Raw genomic sequence first — 6,551 nt, 5'->3', positions numbered from 1 at the left:
GGGTAATAACCGACGGGGACGACGCCGCAGCCAAAGGAAGAAGAGCCGCAGTCCGTTGGATGCAGATCGCACGATGGATGGGAATTCGGCCGTGAAAAGGGAAACTGTACTTGGCGCGTGAGCTGCGCAACTGGGGGAGAGAGGGACGTGCCCTGCTCCCCGTGTCCGCAGCGGCCTCCGAAATCCTTGAACCCAACGGAGAGCACGCAGCAAATCCCGTGTAAAACGGCGCGCGCGCCGCTGAATCTGGATTTTGAGAGGGAAATTGCGTACGTAGACCGCATGCCGTGTCGGTCTCAACAGGAATACTAGTAGAGTGCCCGTGCGTTGCAACGGATTCTTGAAATAGTTGCAAGAGTTACATGTTAAATTTCACATTTACAAACAATATTGTGACACTGCGTTATGTGACTTACCTTTAAAAGGAATTACTCACACATGTCGATTATGCCAATATTGTGACAAATATGGAATCCATGCAGTAAACATGTGATGGTGACTGGACTTGTTAGTGGTTGCAACATGCCTACGATGAAGAAATATTTACTCAAAACAAATATTTTCAGGGATAATTTATTTGAAGGAAAACAAGATATTTGGATTCATATCAAATTACCGCATATATCTTAGGTAACTTTTTTCATCAACTCGGCATCTAAAGCAGGACTTCTTATTAGAGTTATTCCTTTTAAAGGTAAGTCACATAACACCTAGAAATATATATTTTTCCTACCTCGGACACACAATAAGATGTGTCATCGTATATAGAGGAAATAAACTAATATAACTACAAACAATAGCGTTCTATCAGTATAAATATATTATTATGAAATTGTGCTAACAGGGTCTTGGGGGTGGCTGCCGCCCATGTGTCGCCCCAATGGAATCTTGCGGGAGGCACCGCTCGCGCCTCCCTAGTGCAGCCTTGGACATGCAGCACAACCGCCCCATTGCCGCCACCACCTCGCGCCACCGCATATCTTATTCGGTTAGCAACGATCGCGTCAAACATGTACCATTAGGATCCTCATGCACACCAGACGATATTGTTGATTTTATAGCTTCTTCCTCCCCAACTATCTTCTCATCTTCGCCGTCCCAATCCAAACTCACCTCCTCGTCGATGATGCATTCGGCTCGCAACCTTCCACAAAGTTAAATTAAGAACAACACAAATAAACAAGCATCTAGTCGATCGATCTCATCTCACGATCCAAGTGGCCAAGCCCATGTACAATGCACATCAACAGCAATTCAAAACGCTCGCTTGCTGACGGATAGTATAGAACAATATAGAGATATTTATATATAGTTAAAAGCAGGTGTGTTGCTATTACTCTTAAATCAATATAAAGTTACTATGTATTTACTATCTTTTTCTCTCAAGCTTCTACAACAAAATTAATCAAGCAGTGAATTTTGGAAGAAAAAAATATGAGCACAAATTACAATCTTAATCCTGTCATACGTTTTCTGTTCTTTGAAGATGATCAACACTAATAGTGAATTTGGAACATAAGAAAAGTTGAAGAACATTAGGCACTCTCCAGATTCTTTGCTCATGGCCTACAGACAAAATAATAACAACGATTCAAATAGAGAGATCAAAGTTCAGAACTTCAGAACCCCAATGGATGGCATTTCCTCCAATTCTGATTGAATGTTTCTTAAAGGATGGTATAGTTTGGAACTATGGCCTGGATGAGAAAGCTTTCAAGGTAATCACTCATGGCCTACAGTACATGGCTTTTGTGAGTGCACTCTTTACGGACCTTTCTTTCTGTTTGTCCGTCACACCAAGAATGATACTCCCTCCATTCCAGAAAATAAGGTGTATTGATATCCTTCAAGTCAACATTCGAATGTTTGACCAAGATTATGAAATAAAATATCAACATCTGAAAAACCTAGTAGATAAAATATAGAGTGAATTCCGGTTTTTACCCCCTATTTTGACATTTTTGACACTACTTACCCCATTTAGCGAAATTTCATCCATTTTACCCCATTTAACAAAAGTTCTGCCACGATTTACCCTGTTTAAAATTTCATGAGTGTTCTGGCAGACAGGTCCCAATTGTGAAGTCTAGCTGGCATGCCACATCGATGGTTTTTTCCTGCTTATTTTTCTCTCTCGTGAACCAGTCCTCACGGCTTCTCCCGACCGGACCGGCCCGATGGAGGTCACTTGCGTCTCGTCCAACGCATAATGCCTGAGTCGACCACGCTCCTTACTCACGCCTAATAGATTGCATCGCCCGTCCAGGCTTCTGCCCACACGTACCCGTCAGGCTCGCTCGAACTTATGGTTAGGGATTGTCAGGCAACGGCAGCGGTGTGATTTCATACCTCCTCGAGCGGCGTTATATATGGTCGTGACATCAAGGCAAGAAATGACCCCGTGGAATCCGGCACCATCAAGCTCGCCGGCGTCGGCGTGGGCGCGTCCATGTACATGCCCCCATCAGGTTGTGCTCGGTTGCAGATCTATGGGGGCCGCTCGTCCAACAAATCAGCGAGGTTGGTGAACAAGCAAGCCCTCACGCCGTACCCCATTCCACATGATTTTGACCATCTCCATCATATGTGTATTATGAAGTTTTCCTGACTCATGCATTGGCCGGTGAGGCGTTTGATTCAGACAGAATTAAAATGCTTATTAGAAGATCACGTGTATACATATCACCCATCTATAACTGACGTACATTGATTTAAAGTTTTTTCACCATTTTGAATATTGTTGAAATCCTTTTTTTTCTTTGTTTGCAGCATGTGTGTGATTCGAAGGAAGGCGAACAATGTGTGCTATGAATATTGGAGGCCAGAGTGGTGCGGCCCAACTTACGCCTTGTGCGTTGGACGCGAGCGACCTGCTCTGGCGATCATATCAGGCCAGCCCAGTCGAGCGAAGCTGCGAGGATTGGTTCAACGTGGAGAAAAATAGGTAGGTAAAAACTGTTGATGGGGCATGCTAGGTGGACCTAACAATTGGGACCTGCTCATCAGAATGCTCGCAAAATTTTAAAATGGGTAAATTGTGGCAAAACTTTTTCTAAATGGGGTAAAATGGATGAAATCCTGCTAAATAGGGTAATTAGTGTCAAAAACATCAAAATAGAGGGTAAAAACCAGAATTCACTCTAAAATATAAAACTACTTTTCATGACGGATCGAATGATATAAATTTGGTATAGTGGATATCGATATATTTTCTAAAAACTTGGTCAAACATGCACTCATTTGACTTTTGAAAAAACAATTAGACTTTATATACAGAAATGGGGGGAGTATGATATTTTCAGTTGTTCCATCTAACAAAAATGAGCTTCTTGAATAGATGAAGAATTTATGACAGAAAAGGAGACAAGGACAAGACAAACTGGACTAAGTCTTGATTAGGAAGAAGGAAACCCCAAACAGAGTTGGAACGATCTGAAAAGGCTCTAGGTTGGCACAATCCTATTAACATACCGGGACCAACTTGCGATAATTCACCTATCTGAATATATACGGCATAAAACAATAACTACATGGTTATCTTTCCAGGAAGTTCTGTACACAGCTTATAATAAAATAGCTCGGTTCATCTACACTGATTTTTGCTTAGATCGATGGTGGCACATGACAGAATGGTACACATAGCCTAAGCAAGAAGATTTAGAATAATCCAAAGTGGAAGGCAATACACCAACCATTAATCAACCAAGAATAGTCAAAAAAATTCAGAGCGTGTGTCATACTCATACCAAATGGAGAAAGATTGAAATGAGAAAATGTTTTTATGTGAAGGAACAAAATTAAGAAATGGGTAAAGTAAGAGGCTTGGTCCTTTGTGAAAAAGAACTGGGCAGGAAGTGCAAATCTAACCCTGGAATGAGGATTGATTATTCATGTCTATCATCCCAACAAAGCATTCTCTCAACGCCTTCTCTCCAATGTAGCGTGCTAGCACTCTACAATGCAAAAAAAATCATGAATATATTAGTATGTGAATACGCTAAATAATATAACTCATGTATATGCATTAGATACTTGCCACATGAAGATACTGTTTTCTATGAGTATAATGACATGCATGGAAACATGAAACTGGTACGGATACAATCATTTAGACCCCTCTCCCTCTCCCTCTCCATCGCTCCCTCCCTCCCTCTCTCTTGCGCGTGCACCATTGGTGATACAACATAAAGAGACACTACTAGGAAAAAGGCTACCAGCAGCGCGGGTAAAATAGCTACTAGCAGCGCGGGTACCCGCGCTACTAGTATCGCGCTACAGCTAATAGTTAGTAGTAGCGTGGGTTAAACCCGCGCTACTACTAACTTTGTTAGTAGTAGCGTGTGCCACCCACGCTACTGCTATTACGTACACGCGCTACTACTAATGAAATAATAGTAGCGTGGGTAAACAACCAACGCTACTAGTATCCTATATACTAGTATAGCGCTCAGTTTCCTCCCCGCGCTACTACTAACTTATTAGGAATTAAAACAAATAAACCAGTACACATCATTACAAATACAAAATTTATAATAAACCAGCATTAGAACACATCCCGTAAGAGCATACATAATTGACATGGGCTCCTATTTCATGGTTAACTGGACACCGAAGCCAATAAATGAGCCAAAACCCCATCATTATGCATTGGTACTCACGATTAACCACTTCAAAGAAAATGCAAGTATGTATGTCATTAACAATTGCAAACATAGTTGTTGTATCTACTATCACACAGTTCCTCATTCTACCCGTTCTCACTCCAATAATAAGAAAAATTAAATGGAAAATAGAGATAATCTGCCGCAATTGCACTTCGGTGTCATGGATTCGGTCTGCCGCTTCAACATCTCATTATATCACAAGAAGTTGTTAAGGCACCACTCTGCTTAGTATATCCCAGGTGCTTTCTGCAATTGGCACATAAACAGCAAATATTCATCAGAGTTCTGCTTCCAGATGTAATTTATTGTTTGTATCCTTCTTTCCAAATTTAGAATCATACCTCTTAGAAGTATCTTTCACGTGATCCTCATCGGCAGACTCGGAGGTGTGATTGTCATGGTAAGCATCGGTTGCATCAGGGTCATATTCACCTAGAACATACTCTTGGATAACCTTCAACATTAGATATACACTCAATAAGGCAACTCAAAAGTGCTAGCAACTACGGCGTGCAAAGCATGCAGATATGTAACTGAAGCCACAGTAAAGCTGTACCAACTACGACGTGCATACATGACACTGTGAAAGCATGAAGATATGTAATTGGAGCCGTATTACACTATTTGAGCAAAAAAATTGTTTGCTTCTTTCACAATGTAAATTAGTTCAGTTCTGGTCTCTCCTCTTAAAGCTAGCAATATGTGTACCGAAACAATTCAGAATTAGTTTTTGTGGAGGGTAGAAAGATCAACATAAGCACAATCTATTTACTGTGACCCTCACAAAGAAAACGGCTTACCTTCTCATTCTCTACATGAACCTCTCGGATTTTCCCATAATAGCAGAATTCATAAGATCACCAACCTTCATGCTGTGTCAGCAACAACAGTAACAATCAGATCGTTTTTCAGGCATTCCATTAGCCTGGCACACATGTACAAGACCAAACATATATCCCAGATGCTCATCATGCACAAAGAAAGACTTATATGTTCATGCCCGGAGTAGTCTAAACCAACATATGTTTGAAGACTACTGAAATCAAATACCTTGTGGCACTTAGAAATAAATGCTAAAAGACTACCGATTACTTGAGACCTCTTGTCTGCAGCTAGTTGTGGAGTTTCAACATAATCTACTTATTTTTCCTAGCATCTTTGGCCTGACCAATAAAAAATAAGAAAGAAGATATATCACTTTACGTATAGGATGAATATGAAGTAACCAAAATTTTAAATCCATGTATTATTTGCCTGCAAGTTCTATAAGTTACGTTTCTGTGTTTTGGGTCTCTAATATCAGAATCTTTGAATCACGTTTCACTGCAAAGCTTAATCGGCAGGTTTAATAATTATACATGGCTATTGTTTCCAAGCATAATATTCTGCAGCGCTATTAATTTTATTTTGCTCACGGTCACTTTATCAGTCAAGTTAGAAAACCAGAAAAAGGAAGGCATCAATAAAACTGCATGGACCAACAATATGAAATTCAAATAAATACTATCTGCAGATAAGTCAAGAATTTAATTATTTTAAAGCTGTAGCACTTCTATCCCTTTGGCACAAAAGTTACAAAATACAGTCTGCTAGCACCTCCAGTGAAAGCATGTATGAACCCCACAAATGTTTAAAGTATCAAACAGAAAACTTGAATTGATCATATATGACATAATGAATATTGCATCTCTATAAAGCCTCATGTAAGCATCAAAGTGAACCTGTTGTCAAGTATTTATTTTATGATGCAAAGACCGTAGCTCTACTGCAAGTATTGTGTGGTGCCACTTGAGGAGAAGGAGCCCATATTTTATTGCCGTTCTTTGGCTCATAATCCAGTCAATGGTATTATTGCTCATAGACCTAGAAACTGATTGTTATTCTTGT

The 6,551-nt window shown here is 40.3% G+C and overlaps 1 long non-coding RNA gene across 1 annotated transcript; it reads right to left on the bottom strand.

Annotated features, from left to right (window-relative positions):
- Window positions 1-4,739: 4,739 nt before the first annotated feature.
- LOC119330039 lies at window positions 4,740-5,537 on the bottom strand. Its single transcript, XR_005159863.1, has 3 exons — window positions 5,465-5,537; window positions 5,006-5,118; window positions 4,740-4,910 (listed from the first exon to the last, which is right to left on the bottom strand). It is a non-coding gene; the product is annotated as an uncharacterized LOC119330039 (long non-coding RNA).
- Window positions 5,538-6,551: the final 1,014 nt, after the last annotated feature.

The sequence above is a fragment of the Triticum dicoccoides genome, chromosome 7A (assembly GCF_002162155.2).
Source record: "Triticum dicoccoides isolate Atlit2015 ecotype Zavitan chromosome 7A, WEW_v2.0, whole genome shotgun sequence".
Lineage (NCBI taxonomy): Eukaryota > Viridiplantae > Streptophyta > Magnoliopsida > Poales > Poaceae > Triticum > Triticum dicoccoides.
This window is presented reverse-complemented; position numbering and strand designations above follow the sequence as displayed.